This window comes from Triticum aestivum, chromosome 7D, assembly GCF_018294505.1.
Source record: "Triticum aestivum cultivar Chinese Spring chromosome 7D, IWGSC CS RefSeq v2.1, whole genome shotgun sequence".
Classification (NCBI taxonomy): domain Eukaryota; kingdom Viridiplantae; phylum Streptophyta; class Magnoliopsida; order Poales; family Poaceae; genus Triticum; species Triticum aestivum.
Genome location: NC_057814.1, coordinates 568,025,539 through 568,043,372, shown reverse-complemented (window position 1 = coordinate 568,043,372; position 17,834 = coordinate 568,025,539). Strand labels below are relative to the sequence as shown.

Here is a 17,834-nt window from a genome sequence, read left to right as displayed (position 1 = left end):
AGGTGTTGGGGAACGTAGCAGAAATTCAAAATTTTCTACGCATCACCAAGATCAATCTATGGAGTAATCTAGCAACGAGGGGAAGGGGAGTGAATCTACATACCCTTGTAGATCGCGATGCGGAAGCGTTGCAAGAACGCGGATGAGGGAGTCGTACTCGTAGCGATTCAGATCGCGGTTGATTCCGATCTAAGCACCGAAAGAACGGTGCCTCCGCGTTCAACACACGTGCAGCCCGGTGACGTCTCCCACGCCTTGATCCAGCAAGGAGAGAGGGAGAGGTTGGGGAAGACTCCATCCAGCAGCAACACGACGGCATGGTGGTGGTGGAGGAGCGTGGCAATCCCGCAGGGCTTCGCCAAGCACCGTGGGAGAGGAGGAGGAGGGAGAGGGGTAGGGCAGCACCAAAAGGAGACTTTCTCGTGTTTGTATGGCAGCCCAAACCTCAAGTATATATAGGGGGGAAGGGGGCTGCGCCCCCCTTAGGGTTTCCACCCCCAAGAGGAGGCATCCAGCCCTAGATCCCATCAAGGGGGCGGCCAAGGGGAGGAGAGGGGGAGGCGCCCCACTAGATGGGCCCTAAGGCCCATCTGGACCTAGGGTTTGCCCCCTCCCACTCTCCCATGCGCCTTGGGCCTTGGTGGGGGGGCGCACCAGCCCACCTGGGGCTGGTCCCCTCCCACACTTGGCCCACACAGCCTTCTGGGGCTGGTGGCCCGACTTGGTGGACCCCCGGGACCCTCCCGGTGGTCCCGGTACATTACCGATTTCACCCGAAACTTTTCCGGTGACCAAAACAGGACTTCCCATATATAAATCTTTACCTCCGGACCATTCCGGAACTCCTCGTGACGTCCGGGATCTCATCCGGGACTCCGAACAACATTCGGTAACCACGTACATGCTTTCCCTATAACCCTAGCGTCATCGAACCTTAAGCGTGTAGACCCTACGGGTTCGGGAACCATGCAGACATGACCGAGACGTTCTCCGGTCAATAACCAACAGCGGGATCTGGATACCCATGTTGGCTCCCACATGTTCCACGATGATCTCATCGGATGAACCACGATGTCGGGGATTCAATCAATCCCGTATGCAATTCCCTTTGTCCAACGGTATGTTACTTGCCCGAGATTCGATCGTCGGTATCCCTATACCTTGTTCAATCTCGTTACCGGCAAGTCTCTTTACTCGTTCCGTAACTCACATCATCCCGTGATCAACTCCTTGGTCACATTGTGCACATTATGATGATGTCCTACCGAGTGGGCCCAGAGATACCTCTCCATTTACACGGAGTGACAAATCCCAGTCTCGATTCGTGCCAACCCAACAGACACTTTCGGAGATACCCGTAGTGCACCTTTATAGCCACCCAGTTACGTTGTGACGTTTGGCACACCCAAAGCATTCCTACGGTATCCGGGAGTTGCACAATCTCATGGTCTAAGGAAGTGATACTTGACATTAGAAAAGCTCTGAGCAAACGAACTACACGATCTTGTGCTAGGCTTAGGATTGGGTCTTGTCCATCACATCATTCTCCTAATGATGTGATCCCGTTATCAACGACATCCAATGTCCATGGTCAGGAAACCGTAACCATCTATTGATCAACGAGCTAGTCAACTAGAGGCTTACTAGGGACATGGTGTTGTCTATGTATCCACACATGTATCTGAGTTTCCTATCAATACAATTCTAGCATGGATAATAAACGATTATCATGAACAAGGAAATATAATAATAACCTATTTATTATTGCCTCTAGGGCATATTTCCAACAATCCGGTGCTTTAGTGCTGGTATGATCGCATCCGACATGTTACCCCCGTCTTCGTCCCTTATGCTTGCCCCTCCCAGCTCCACTACACACACGATTGCACATTCCTTTGGCCGCTCCCGCTCAACTACGGAGACGAGTTTTACCACGGTTCAACTGCACCAGTGCCTATTTACCATGGTTTCGACCCCTTTCAGAACACGCTTGCCGCCGCTAGACGCGTGAATAATGAGCAGCGAGCTAAAACTTACCGTAAACGTGCAAAATAATAAAACGTGCTAAACATACGTCGCGCTCGTGCGTTTTGTTTTGCACGCGGTACAAAAAAATTAAAAAGGGAATGCAACACGAGGACTTCCCAGGAGGTCACCCTTCCTAGTACTACTCTCGCCCAAGCACGCTTAACTTCGGAGTTCTGATGGGATCCGGTGCTTTAGTGCTGGTATGATCGCATCCGACATGTTACCCCCGTCTTCGTCCCTTATGCTTGCCCCTCCCAGCTCCACTACACACACGATTGCACATTCCTTTGGCCGCTCCCGCTCAACTACGGAGACGAGTTTTACCACGGTTCAACTGCACCAGTGCCTATTTACCATGGTTTCGACCCCTTTCAGAACACGCTTGCCGCCGCTAGACGCGTGAATAATGAGCAGCGAGCTAAAACTTACCGTAAACGTGCAAAATAATAAAACGTGCTAAACATACGTCGCGCTCGTGCGTTTTGTTTTGCACGCGGTGCAAAAAAATTAAAAAGGGAATACAACACGAGGACTTCCCAGGAGGTCACCCATCCTACTACTACTATCGCCCAAGCACGCTTAACTTCGGAGTTCTGATGGGATCCGGTGCTTTAGTGCTGGTATGATCGCATCCGACATGTTACCCCCGTCTTCGTCCCTTATGCTTGCCCCTCCCAGCTCCACTACACACACGATTGCACATTCCTTTGGCCGCTCCCGCTCAACTACGGAGACGAGTTTTACCACGGTTCAACTGCACCAGTGCCTATTTACCATGGTTTCGACCCCTTTCAGAACACGCTTGCCGCCGCTAGACGCGTGAATAATGAGCAGCAAGCTAAAACTTACCGTAAACGTGCAAAATAATAAAACGTGCTAAACATACGTCGCGCTCGTGCGTTTTGTTTTGCACGCGGTGCAAAAAAATTAAAAAGGGAATGCAACACGAGGACTTCCCAGGAGGTCACCCATCCTAGTACTACTCTCGCCCAAGCACGCTTAACTTCGGAGTTCTGATGGGATCCGTGTTGGAGAACGTAGCAGAAATTCAAAATTTTCTACGCATCACCAAGATCAATCTATGGAGTTTACTAGCAACGAAGGGAAGGGGAGTGCATCTACATACCCTTGTAGATCGCGATGCGGAAGCGTTGCAAGAACGCGGATGAGGGAGTCGTACTCGTAGCGATTCAGATCGCGGTTGATTCCGATCTAAGCACCGAAAGTACGGTGCCTCCGCGTTCAACACACGTGCAGCCCGGTGACGTCTCCCACGCCTTGATCCAGCAAGGAGAGAGGGAGAGGTTGGGAAGACTCCATCCAGCAGCAACACGACGGCATGGTGGTGGTGGATGAGCGTGGCAATCCCGCAGGGCTTCGCCAAGCACCGCGGGAGAGGAGGAGGAGGGAGAGGGGTAGGGCTGCACCAAAAGGAGACGTTCTCATGTCCGTATGGCAGCCCAAACCTCAAGTATATATAGGGGGGAAGGGGGCTGCGCCCCCTTTAGGGTTTCCACCCCCAAGAGGAGGCGGCCAGCCCTAGATCCCATCAAGGGGGGCGGCCAAGGGGAGGAGAGTGGGAGGCGCCCCACTAGATGGGCCCTAAGGCCCATCTGGACCTAGGGTTTGCCCCCTCCCACTCTCCCATGCGCCTGGGCCTTGGTGGGGGGGCGCACCAGCCCACCTGGGGCTGGTCCCCTCCCACACTTGGCCCACGCAGCCTTCTGGGGCTGGTGGCCCCACTTGGTGGACCCCCGGGACCCTCCCGGTGGTCCCGGTACATTACCGATTTCACCCGAAACTTTTCCGGTGACCAAAACAGGACTTCCCATATATAAATCTTTACCTCCGGACCATTCCGGAACTCCTCGTGACGTCCGGGATCTCATCCGGGACTCCGAACAACATTCGGTAACCACGTACATGCTTTCCCTATAACCCTAGCATCATCGAACCTTAAGCGTGTAGACCCTACGGGTTCGGGAACCATGCAGACATGACCGAGACGTTCTCCGGTCAATAACCAACAGCGGGATCTGGATACCCATGTTGGCTCCCACATGTTCCACGATGATCTCATCGGATGAACCACGATGTCGGGGATTCAATCAATCCCGTATGCAATTCCCTTTGTCCATCGGTATGTTACTTGCCCGAGATTCGATCGTCGGTATCCCTATACCTTGTTCAATCTCGTTACCGGCAAGTCTCTTTACTCGTTCCGTAACTCACATCATCCCGTGATCAACTCCTTGGTCACATTGTGCACATAATGATGATGTCCTACCGAGTGGGCCCAGAGATACCTCTCCGTTTACACGGAGTGACAAATCCCAGTCTCGATTCGTGCCAACCCAACAGACACTTTCGGAGATACCCGTAGTGCACCTTTATAGCCACCCAGTTACGTTGTGACATTTGGCACACCCAAAGCATTCCTACGGTATCCGGGAGTTGCACAATCTCATGGTCTAAGGAAGTGATACTTGACATTAGAAAAGCTCTGAGCAAACGAACTACACGATCTTGTGCTAGGCTTAGGATTGGGTCTTGTCCATCACATCATTCTCCTAATGATGTGATCCCATTATCAACGACATCCAATGTCCATGGTTAGGAAACCGTAACCATCTATTGATCAACGAGCTAGTCTCCTAGAGGCTTACTAGGGACATGGTGTTGTCTATGTATCCACACATGTATCTGAGTTTCCTATCAATACAATTCTAGCATGGATAATAAACGATTATCATGAACAAGGAAATATAATAATAACCTATTTATTATTGCCTCTAGGGCATATTTCCAACAGGAGGCACTTCCTTGCTGCGGCCGTGGACCCAGCTGTCAGCCTCTCCACGTACAGTCCACGTCCGATGGAAGCCGTTCCTTGACCACGTTGACCACGCCGCGCCGAGAGCACCAGGGCGGTGGACGACGGCGAGGCCTAGGAAAGGGACGACGCGGAGCCGGGGAAGACGCGACAGTGGATGCCCACGCGTAGAGGAGTACGAGGGTTCACTGGTTCGCTGCGGTGTGAGGCTGCCGTCGCCGCAGAATAACAGGGGGTGTGGGTGAGTAGAGGGATGGCCTGGCCAGCAGTGGGAGTAGTAGGGGGCGGTGAGGCCTCCGCCGCATCGCAGCCGGCCACGGGAGGCAGGAGCACGAGGCACGACCGGCGCTGGTTTGGGCGGCTGGAGCAAGGAGACCAGAGGTTGAAGAAGCACTACGGCCGTTGGATGGACATCGTACGGTCACTGGAGCTAGAATCGTGCATATTGACTAAGTTGACAAAGCCCTCCGTCCCCGTCAACTTAGTAGGCCCACAAGTCAGCCTGCCACAATACTGGGTCCCAGCTAACAGGGGGAGTATTCATTTTTTTGTGCGTAATAAGGAGGCACTTCCTTGCGTGCGAAGATATAGCTGGTGGGTCCGAGCTGTCAGCGGCGGTAACGTTTTTTTCGCGAAATACAGAGGCCCTTTCGGTGGGTCCCTGATGTCAGGTGGAGGAATCATTATTTTGCGCGTAATAAGGAGGCATTTCCTTGCGTGCGGCCGTGGACCCAGCTGTCGGCCTCTCCACGTACAGTCCACTTCATATGCATGTCGGTCGTTGACCACGTTGACCAGGCCGCGCCGAGAGCACCAGGGCGGTGGACGACGGCGAGGCCTAGGAAGGGAACGACACGGAGGCAGGGAAGACTCGGCAGTTGTTTCCCACGTGGAGGGGAGTACGACTGTACGAGGGTTTACTGGTTCGTCTGCCGTCGCCGGAGAATAACAGCAGGTGTGGGTGAGTAGAGGGATGGCTAGGCCAGCGATGGGAGTACGGTGGGGCGGTGAGGCCTGCGCGGCAGCAGAGCCGGCCGCGGGAAGGAGGGAGCAGGCAGTCCCGCCGGCGCTTGTTTGAGCGGCTGGAGCAGGAAGAGCAGAGATTGAAGAAGCACGACGGCCGTTGGATGGCCATCCAACAGTCACTGCTTGTGCGTCAACCTTTTTTTAGGAAAGGCTCAAATATGTGGAAAACAGCATACAGCCCATCTGCCATTATTTCTAATAATTTACAGCCCATTTGCTAATTATTAAGGTTTTTTTGGAGCCCATATTCTTTTTGTTAGCATTACAGCCCATATTGTGGCCACGGTTAAAAAATTATACGAAATTTTGCATATTTTGGTGCGGTCTGAACTGTTTTTAATCTCGAAATTTTGACTCACATTCAAACTGATTTTAAAAATAAATGTATATTAATATAAAATCCAACAAATTCTCCACGCATAAAAATTAATGTAATTTAAAATCTCGAAATGAAAAAAAGATATTTGAAACTAATTGCCGGTTTGATGTGTTTTAAAAATGTACAACCCATTTCTCATTACTGATGGGCCATTTTCTCGGCCAGTCGAATGAAAGCTCTCCTCGTCTTCAAAGATTTGCAGCCCAACAGGCCTGACAAAGCGACTTACTTGGCAAATCACAAAAAAACTGGGCTGTGGCCGTGGACCCAGCTGTCAGCCTCTCCACGTACAGTACTCTTTCGATGGAAGTCGTTCCTTGACCATGTTGACCATGCCGCGCGGAGAGCACCAAGGCGGTGGACGACGGCGAGGCCTAGGAAGGGGACGACGCGGAGCCGGGGAAGACACGACAGTGGAAGCCCGCGCGGAGAGGAGTACGAGGGTTCACTGGTTCGGCTGCGGTGTGAGGCTGCCATCGCCGCAGGGCCTGGCCAGCGGTGGGAATAGCAGGGGGCGGTGAGGCCTCCGCGGCAGCACAGCCGGCCACGGGAGGCAGGAGCATGCGGCACGACCGGTGCTGCTTTGGGCGGCTGGAGCAAGAAGACCAGAGGTTGAAGAAGCACTACGGCCGTTGGATGGACATCGTACGGTCACTGGAGCTAGAATCGTTCATATTGACTAAGTTGACAAAGCCCTTCGTCCCCGTCAACTTAGTAGGCCCACAAGTCAGCCTCCCACCAAGGTGGGTCCCAGCTAGCCGGGGGAGTATTCATTTTTTTGTGCGTAATAAGGAGGCACTTCCGGTGGGTCCGAGCTGACAGCGGGGGAAACGTTTTTTTTCGCGAAATACGGTGGCCCGTCAGGTGGGTCACAGCAGTCAGGGGGCAAACGTTTTTTTCGCAAAATACGGTGGCCCGTCCAGTGGGTCCCTGCTGTAAGTTGGAGGAATCATTATTTTCCGCGTAATAAGGAGGCACTTACTTGCTGCGGCCGTGGACCCAGCTGAGACTCTCCACGTACAGTATACTTCCGATGGAAGTCGTTCCTTGACCACGTTGACCTTGCCGCGTTCCGTTGCATGCATGCGTCCATGGGCGTGGTGCGTCCCCACTGTCAGCCTCTCACGTACAGTCATCTTCCGCTGACTCTCGGTTGTTGACCATGTTGACCACACCGTGCCGAGCGCACCCAGACTGGAACGACCCGGAGATGGGGAAGACGGGGCAGTGGAGTCGCAGATGGAGAGGAGTGGGAAACTTCACTGGTTCAGGTGCGCGGCAGCACAGCCGCGGTGCCGCCCACGGGAGACAGGAGCAAGAACAGAGGTTGAAGAAGGAGCACGGCTGTTGGATTAACATCCAACGGTCCAACTGCTAGAATCATTTGTTGATTAAGTTGACAAAGTCGTGCGTACACGTCCGCTTAGTAGGCCCACAAGTCAGTCACCAAATCTGACGGGTCCCAGGTGTCAACGGGATGAATATTTTTTTCGCAAAACAAGGAGGCACTTCCTTCCGTGCGAAGATACAGCCGGTGGGTCCCAGCTGTCAGGTGGAGGAAACATTTTTTCAGCTTAATAAGGAGGAACTTTCCTTGCGTGCGACCATGGACCTCGTGGGTCCCAGCCGTCAGGCTCTCCAAGTACATTCCTCTTCCGATGACTCTCGTTTGTTGACCACGCCGCACGAACGCAGCGAGGCGGTGGACAACGGCGAGGCCCCGGACGGGAACGACTCGGAGATGGGAAAACGCGGCAGTGGAGTCGCAGATTGAGAGGAGGAGAAGGGTTATAACTGGTTCTGTTGCGGCGTGGGGCTGTAGTCTGTGGAGAATAACAGGAGGTGTCGAGGGGTGGAGGGATAGCCCGGCCGGCGGTGGGGTAGCACTTCGCAGCGATGCGTGCTAAGCAGAGCCGCTAGCCGCCGGAGGCCGGACCAGGCGGTCCCGACGACGCTGGAGGAAGAAGACGAGAGACTGAAGGTGCATGCCGGCCGTTGGATATAAATCCAATGGCTGTGGATGACACAATCATTTGTTGACCAAGTTGACAACGCCCTGCGTAGGCTGACCTATTGGCCCACATGTCAGCCTGCAAAAGTGTGGCATATATTTAACCCATGTTTTCTAGAATGTACAGTCCATTTGCTGGGCTGGGTGAACAAATAATTTCGCGTCAATCAGGCCCATTTATATTTTCTAAGAAATCCCAGCCCATTTGCACTTCCTTGAAATACACATATTAGGTGGGCTCGTTATATATATAATGTTATGTTAGAAGGAACAATTAATATCAAAGAATAAACTGGAGAGGCACATTATATATATATATATATATAAAATTAAGAAATTAGCGAGGTATTGCTCAAAATAAAAATGAGCGCGTTATTATTAAATTGGTCCTTAAAATCTTTGCAAGCTTTTGTACGCAATCACAAGGATTTTCCTTGCCTCTGAGTCAAAAACAACCAGGATTTTCCTGGCCAACTTCCGTTAAACATTTACTTTTATAAGTTAATAACACGTGGGATGTTTTTATAATGTATATATAAGTCTTTATAAAATATACGATAATAGTAATAATATAAATATATATAATGTGGTTAGAAGGGAAAACATAAATTGGACACAACATTACTTTTATAAGAGACCTGCGTTTTATACCCCACAGTAGGCATACTAACAAGTTCACACACAAATACAACAGAAAAGGTAAACATTCATATCAAACTCAGGTTCACAGGACACGTTCATATTCATAGCCAACATTCACTATCAACAACTCAAAAGATTCATATATACACAAGCTCAGCATATCTATGCATCCAAATGATTGATAGATCACACGACAATATTCATACATAATTCACAAAAAGATTCAGATATACACATGTTCAGTATGTTTATGCATCCAAATGATTGAGATCACAGCCAATATGATTCATGGACGAACTTTAATTACCTAGGGTACAGACTGGTAAATGGTGTTCAATCGGAGGTACTTCTTGCTAAAATTAGTTCTTGTACGAGTAAACTTTCGAGTACATAAGAGGCAGCACAGAAAATCTGCACTTTGCTTGTAGGTTTATCCTCAAATAGTGGCCTCGTGCCGAGGGAGGTTTGAGCAACTTGGCCACTACTTTCATCCAACTAGTTTACTGGCTCATCTTGGTCCTGTATCTCGCCAAAATTCTACATTGCAGACGAGAAAGGAGGCGGTTGAGAAAATGAACCACCCAAACTTTTTGTGCAGTTCAACTGAAATGGAGCATCCTTGGCGTGCAGACTGATTAAGTGCCAGATGAATATGCGCGTCAACCAACTTGTCTGGAATCTTTAGACTCCATGCCATATAGTTCGCTACCGTATGTGCCGATAACCAAAAGGCACAAGTTGGGACCAAAGACTGGACTGCGTTTTTCTAGGCTATGCACCAAGCAATATTTTTGGCGTTCACTCTCCTAATACTTGGAGTTTGACAATTGGGTGACGCCGGTTGATACTCGAATGAATATAGGCACTTCTTGTCAACATCGATTCTTGTCTGAGTGAACTTTGGAGTACATAGCAACAACATAAGTACCTGTCCATCTGATCATTTTGTGCAGTTCTACTGAAATCACCCGATGTAATGATTTGCCTGTGAGTTCAGGCTCCAAATTACTCCTTTATGAAATCGGCAAACAGTAGCACAATACCAAATTACCAATACATATGACAGGCACAATAATCAGGATAAAGACCAGTACCAACCTGTGTGAGGTAGCATATCAATTACTATTTCCTTTGACTGGAAGCCGAGATAAGCCAAGCGACTGACAGCAAAGGAAGAAAGCAAGCGGAGATTAGCGACTGACAGGAAAGGATGGAAGCTGTCGAGGCAATGAAGCACCCAAAGTTTTTGTGCAGTTCCACCAAAATCGAGCATCCCTGTTGGCACATATATTAAGAGAGTGAGATTACTGTAATAGTGGGACTAGTTGATGAAACATACACTAACAAATAGAAGCACCCTCATTTTCTTAATGGGTAAAGTTAGCAACATAGTAGTCTTGCTTAAAGAGAGGTATTATTTTATTTAATCAGTGCCAATTAGCTCAACTCAACACTCAAAGCATTGCCATTTATCATAGGTTGCAAAACTTTAACGTGCAAAGATAAAGGAGTTTCTCATGACAGTAGTACGATACAAATAGAGATGACAGCAAACTAATATGGATGAAGGCCTTAGGCCCGTACCAACCTGAGAAAAAAGCTTATTCATGTAGTCCCATAAGAGATGATAAAGCACTCACTGGAATCACACAATAGTATATATTTTTGTGCACTTCAAATGTATGGTTGAAATCACTCTTGTTTACCAGTCTGAGATTATATCGAAAGATTATCAAGAACTTCTAGCAGAGTTAAAGCACTGGCTGGGATACAGTTCATTGTATTGTCTTGTGTAGTTCCACTAAAATGTATGCTTGGCACAACATGATCCCTGTTTGCACAAGTAGGAACAAGGTGAAACCTTCATTAGCTTAGTGAGAAAGGATAGGAAGACATTAGCATATTACTCAAACAGTAGCATCAAATTCATGATGGACAATACGCAAAACATTGCCTCATTGAACCAATGGCAATAAATTGACATGCAAAACAATAGCACTATTATGTCATGGCACTAATAATATTCCCTCCCTGCTCGACCACATGATTCACCTCCATAGACAAACATACACATGTACATGATTCAGCGCATGGTCCTACTAAAGATTTGTTTAACTCCAACAGGAAAATTAGGCAGTAATAAATTAGTGGTACTTAAGTACTCCTAATTAATTAAGTGAGACAGCAGAAGTGGAAGGGCTCCCTGGAGGATCGTCTCACATGTGTAAGGTAGTCGTTGCCGGAGCCCTTGAATGGCCTCGACTGAGGCCTCTGGCTTCAGCAAGATCGCCTTGGCACTGTTTATTCTTCTTCTTCTTCCTCTTCATGCTCTGTTTCTCTTTCTCCTCACCAGTTGGTGAAACCAAGTACATGATTGGCCTTCTAATTCAGAATTGGTTTTGTCAGTGAGGGAGTACAAGTGTACTAGTAAAAAACAACATTATTTTCTCATGGCAGTCGAAAAACAAAGATGAACACATGCATTAAATATCATTCTTACCTAAAGGAAGGTTATGGCGCCAATATGGATGATGAGGATTGGAACACATATCTCCCTTTGTGCAGTTCCACCAAAATGAACCAACTGTTCCATTCTGACATTCCAGTTAAACAGCACAAAAGTCACTTCTTTTAAGAAGAGTTTTGTGCAGTGCACCAAAAGGTCACAACAGCAACCAGGTGAATTGGATATCCCTGTTTGCACAAAAAGGCACAGAGGAAACAGTCAGAGTCTCAAACAATTACAGGCAAAAACATTTGGCTAAACTTGTCATGGCTTATAACAGTGGCATGGCTTCATTTTTACCAGGGACATTAGATTAAGAACAGCTAAGGCTGCGTTCGGTTCACAGGTTTGGTGCAGGATTTTCGTAGGAACACAATTCCTACGGTATTCTTTCCCTTCCAACCGTTCAGAACACGGGAAAGGTGAATAGTGTTTCATAGGAAAGCTGGTCTGGTAGTACTGATTCCATAGGATTAGAAACATCCACGCGCTGCTCATTTTTTGGGCGGAAGCCTGAGGCAGGCGCTCGCTGCCATGCGTTAGACAGGTTGCTGTGCTATGTTGCCGGAATAAAAAAAATCCACCTATGTGTGGTACGTGAGGTGAGGACAAGAGTAGTAACTGTGCAGCTGAATAAACAAATAGCATCTCATACTGCCAAGCATGCTACTCTAAAAAAACAAATCTGTACATTTCGTAGTCCATCCGAACACATTCTCTTGAGAGTTTCCTCCGGTTCGCTGTTCCATAGTTTTATACCTACATTCCTTTCCTATTCCTCTATTTTCATCAAGACCTATGTTTTCTGCCCCTTTATTCCGAACGGAGCCTAAATATTTGGTATAAGGGCATGGGACAATGGGTGCACCAGCAGTCCAGCACCATGTACGTAAACAGGGGCATAAAGTGGTGATTCATAGTTTGTTGCCCCGAGAAACAAACATCCAAGAAACATATCTGGGTTGGTCCCATTTTTGTTCACTCTAGCCACCTACTCCTATGTGTGGATAGCAAATCTAGTCCTGGTCATACCACTGTGTACAGCGTTACCCCTATATTTCCCTTTTCGACCAAGAGACCGGTTGGATGACCAGTCTGTACTACTTTCACCCCCTTTCCTTCCTGTTTGTACCAAGTCCGATGTACATACTAAATTCCCCCACCCCCACTTTATTTCTTGTTTGAACCAAGTACTCCCTCCGTCCGGAATTACTTGTCATCAAAATGGATGTGTCTAGAACTAAAATACATCTAGATACATCCATTTCAATGACAAGTATTTTCGGACGGAGGGAGTACAAGATTCGACTCCATGAAGTAGCTTTACCTCTAACAATAGAAGAAAAAAATGTGACGTTGGACCATCCGATCGAGAGGGGCTGAGAGGTAGAAAATGATGCACGTGCAGCGACGTAGCGAGCTGGGGAAGTAGAGCTAAGGCGGTTTCGAACAAAGATATACCTGAAGGTCGTCGGGATGTGGATAGGTGGGCGGCGGGAGGCCGGATCCGCCCAGAGGCAACGACGAAGGGATCGGAGGACCTCCCGCGCCGGCGCTCGGTCAGAGATAATGGTGCGGCCGGCAGTGGGTCTCCTCCCTCACTGTCGACGACGGCCTAAACGCTGCCCCTCCTCCCCTTCACCGGCGGAGGGGATACATCGGGATCTGTAACCAGCGGTGAGGATAGAAAGCCAGTGTTTTTAGAAGGGAGAAAGACAGTGTTACTACCCCTATCTTGTTTAGATCTGGAGATGATGAGAGTGTGTGAATAGAGCAACCCTAGCAAGCAAGCGCAGAGGCTCCGGCCTATATATACGTAGTGGGATAGTTTTCCTTTTTCACTCCATCAAAACAATCGTTTAAAATTGTGTACTACTACATGCCAGGTCGTGGTTTTTTTAGTTGTTGATTGTTTTCTGAGATAGCTACCCGCTTGTTCCAAGTGGTGTTACGGTGTGCCAGGTCGCACTTTGTATCGTTCAAGTCTGGTACTACAAGTCCCTCCATTAAATGAACAACCACCCCCTCGTAAAAATTGTGAACAAGCCCACGGCTAAAATGAGCGGAAACGTGGGTTGCCACAACATGCATTATTATTTATATTTTCTACTCCCTCCGTTCCTAAATATAAGTCTTTTTTATAAGCCACACCTAAGACAAGAATTTTTTTTATTAGCAGTGAACCCCACATGTCATAGACACAAAAATTGTGGCAAGATTCCCTTAGGCAAGCCAAAGTCTGTCTAACAATTTGAGCAACTCAGGTTAGGCAAGTGTGGGAAAAATAATGTGGCAACATAATACAAACATAGTCACAATCCAAACAGCCCCGTAATTTTTTGTGACATGCATGAAAATTTGGTTAGTTAAATTTATAGTCAAAATTTGGCAAGGTGCATCAAATCAACACATGCAAGTATCAAAAGGAAAGTCACGGCATGCATGCATGCGTTGTACTCCCTCCGTTTCCAAATATAAGTCTTTTTAGAGATTGCAACAAGTGACTACATACGAAGCAGAATATGTCTACTCCTACATACGAAGTAGCCCATTTGAAATGTGTAAAAAGACTTATATCGAGTGCAGTGCTTTGATGTGTCGCGTCAACTCGTACAAGACCGAGAAATTTGATTACTACAACGCCCTCTCCCTCGCGGACTGAGCTCCGGTGCCTTAACTGCACGTGCCTTTGGCTGCATGACAGGAGGGCCAACCACCTGTTGGGCCCACCTGTCATAGACGCAAAGGCAGGAGCAGTAAGTAGAAGCTTTCGCTACACGCTATCCCTCCCGCACGAGGTGGACGGACATGCAGTAGTGGATTCGATACTATAGAAGTAGGAGTAACATCATTGTTCGTCTTCTCGAAGAGGCGAAGAGCCAAGCGCAATCCGAACGTGGCAGTTGCGAGTGCTCGCGTGGTGCGGTTCCTTGGAGTACTAGCCAGGCTCTTGCATGAGACAAAATTGCTATTGTTCAACAATAGAACTCCATTATCCATTGGTTGATACTCATTCTGCATAGGTCCACGCGCTTAGCACCGTTTCCTCCTAAGGTCACCAATGTTTATTTGCTAATTAATAGCATTGCATGCAATGAACTAGCCATTGCAAGTCATTAAAAGCATGCACACCTCTCATCTCTTATTGGTTGACATGTCAAGAAACAAGAAACAAGGTAGAAGTTAATGCACCGCGCCTAAGTGTTTTGGGACTATTTGGTTTTCGTAAGATGACTTACAGACCTAGACGGAGGGAGTAGTATAGCCCTGTAAACCAGAAAGGAGTATTTGCCTTTCTAGAGATTTCAACAAGTGACTAGACTACACTGTGTGCAGTACTCCCTCCATTCCGGTTTATAGGGCTCAAATCTCAAATCTCATGAACCAAGGCATTTTGCGATTGGAGGAATGTATCTCGTACTTTACAAAACTACCCTAATTAAACTCATGCATTAATTACGCAGTTCTCTCGTTTTCCTCTCCGCCTTGGTCGCGGTGCACAATATTGAGCACTCCTATATGACTAGCCGCTCTATCTACATGCGGGACATTTCAAAGCATCTGGGCCCGCGTGCCATCCACCAAATCACAGCGAGGTGCTACAGTCGAGACTCACCTGTCACCCCGGTGTGGCCGTCATGACCCGTCATATCACAAAACCCACACCTTTACTAGCAGTGGTAAGGTGGCATCCAAGTTGGACTGGACGAAGCAACCATCATTTCACTGGAATGCTCGTTCAAGCCCTTTCTTCCCTTTCTTGAAGATCCCCCGGTGAGCTGCACAAGGTAAAAAATAATGGTTTATTACCATAGTTGTGGTTTTTGATTATTTGCAATGTGCTTGCTAACATGTTAGGGTTGTGCAGGTGCCGGTGGACGTCCTTGATGATTCCGATGTCGTGGCCCGTCCTGTTGGCATGGCCCCGGAGATCGATTCCGATGCCGCTGTCCATCCTGTGGACATCGCCCCAGAGATCGATTCCGATGTCGCGGTCAGTCCTGTGGACATCGCCCCAGAAATCGATTCCCATGCCGCTGTCCGTGCTGTGGTCATTGCCCGAGAGATCGATGACAAGAAATAGTTGGTCGCGCTAATCCTTCAGGGTAGTTTGCATTGCCCTATGTTTAATTACCAGAACGATGCGTGTTATCAAACCATCTTAGGGCTAGTGTACTGTCTTGTGTGGGCGGATCTTGCTACTTTTGTTTGATAGTGAATCATGCGAACCCTCTCCGAGTTATGGAAACAGATGTATCCTCACCAGCTTTTGATGTAATATATGGCATGCTTAGATGTAAGTTTGAACTGTTTATCATATCAGCAGGGCTTGTTTGATGATTCTTGGTGTTAGTAGGCTAGCTACTGTGCGAGCTATAGTACTTGCAAAACACTCACCGAAGAGAAACGTTGGGGCTGATGAGCTCGTGGTACGCTTATACTTATCCCTCGTCGATCGACCAATAGCCCTAGCTCCTAAAATTGTAGGCTTAGCGACCGATCAGACAATAATCGACATACATTCAGGCCTCATTTGGTTCATAGGGTAGGAAAATCGTAGCAAAAGTACAGAGAACGTGCAACACAAAATCATAGCAGTGCAGAGACGTACTCCCTCTGTTCCAAAATAGATGACCTAGGCGGGCTAGTTTGGCCTAGTGGGTTTCAGTGATATGACGTGGTACAGTGCCGTCCAGTCTTCACGTGTGGTAGCAGTATTGCGCGTACAGTAAATTTTCTTGAAGAAGCGGAATTCGACGAAGTCATGATGGTTCCTTCGTCCGAACAACTTACAGTGGGAAAGGTTGGGCCTGCGATACGACCGGGGTAGACCAGGATAATTTTGTGCATGGCAGGTGGACCAGGATGGTCGACGTCCCACATGTCGGTGAATGAAAGTATTCTTTCCGATATAGAGGACGAGCAACGAGTATTCATTGTTTATTTTTGATGAAAGCTATTGTCTCCACTGTTATGACGGAGGAGTGTGAAACACGGCAGCCCAGTGAACTTGGCATGTGCACCACTCCCTCCTTCCTCATGTAATGCCCAGGTTACAACTTTTTCTCACTTTATCTCTATCTATTTCCTCTCAAATGTTTTTTACCTTTCTTTTTTTAAGACACAATTGTTTTTTATGCCTTTTTTAGAATTATTTTTTTATACCTAGGAGCATGTGTAGAGACGGGCTCTTGCAGAGCCCACTCCTTGACTTTGTCAATGCCTCTCTCTCCTCCACATAAGGAGTACTACTTGCTATGCATGCATGCGGCGGGCAGCTGGCGTCTTGAGGGGCCAGGGCGGTGAGAGCGGGCTCTGGAAGCAGTTCGGACTCCAGCATGGCGCACCTCACATTATCACCATATATTTCTTGGAGTCCGTGCGCGGCGGGCGGGCGATCTCTTCTCCCTCCCCCGTTTCTCTCTTCTCAGCCGACGCCCGCCGAGCGATTAGATTTTGGCTATCGACGGTTTAGTCAATTACGGTCCCACATGTCAGTGAAATTGCAAGACAACGCGTGTCCCTTCTGGTGAGCGGCGTGCGAGCCGGACTGTCAGGGTTGCGACGCGTACGAGTCGTAAGTGTGCCGCCTTTTCCTTTAGAACTTGCGAAGCGTAACATTTTCGCGCGATCGATCGATAGAAATCCAGAACAAAATGAAGAGGGCGGTGCTTTCCCGCTCGTTAGGCGGGCTAGTTCGAGTGATATGACGTGCTACAGTGCCGTCCACTTGCTCCATTTTTATGTAAGAAAGAGTTTACACTCTTACGCGGGAGGAGTGCCAAACACCGCATATCTGATTTTGATCGAGGGATAACTGTTCCCTGCCAAATAATGGAGGATTGTTAGCGATTATAGCATGATCGTTAGGGCATCTCCAGCGCTGGCCCACAAATTTACACCGGCATCTGTCCGAGGACACTGATGGATGCCATCCGATGCTGCCCGCATACCTTTCGACAACTATATGAACTAACCGGACGAAATTCATGCAAACAAAGAAAATTTCAAATTAACTGGATGAAATTCATTACATTTCGAAAACTTTTCCTACAAACTGGACGAAATTCATTACATATTTCGCACAAACCGTACTAAAACCTACTGTAAACCTAATCTAAACAATCGCCGGCGCCCGACCACCATGTCCGGCCATGAACCCGAGAAAGCCGGCCATTGCCTTTGCCTCCTCCTCATCCGCCTCGATAACCTCCTCCTCCGGAGCACAAGGTTCTGAAGATTTCCGCCTCCACGTCGCCGTCAAGCGGCTAATCGGCCGCCAATGTTTACCCCACCAAGCTTGGCGTCGACTGAGTGGAGTACCGGTGGCCTTCCCGGGACCAGAGCGGCGGCGACCTACCGTGTACTACTCTTCCTCGCTGCCGGCTGCACTCGCGCACGCGCGTCG

The 17,834-nt window shown here is 48.5% G+C and overlaps 2 non-coding genes and 1 pseudogene across 2 annotated transcripts; all 3 read right to left on the bottom strand.

Annotated features, from left to right (window-relative positions):
* Positions 1 to 2,123: 2,123 nt before the first annotated feature.
* On the bottom strand, positions 2,124 to 2,242 carry LOC123171701 (5S ribosomal RNA). The gene has a single exon (XR_006485371.1). It is a non-coding gene; the product is annotated as a 5S ribosomal RNA (ribosomal RNA).
* A 301-nt stretch (positions 2,243 to 2,543) lies between these two features.
* LOC123171842 (5S ribosomal RNA) lies at positions 2,544 to 2,662 on the bottom strand. The gene has a single exon (XR_006485435.1). It is a non-coding gene; the product is annotated as a 5S ribosomal RNA (ribosomal RNA).
* A 301-nt stretch (positions 2,663 to 2,963) lies between these two features.
* On the bottom strand, positions 2,964 to 3,082 carry LOC123171626 (uncharacterized; annotated as a pseudogene).
* Between the last annotated feature and the right edge of the window lie 14,752 nt (positions 3,083 to 17,834).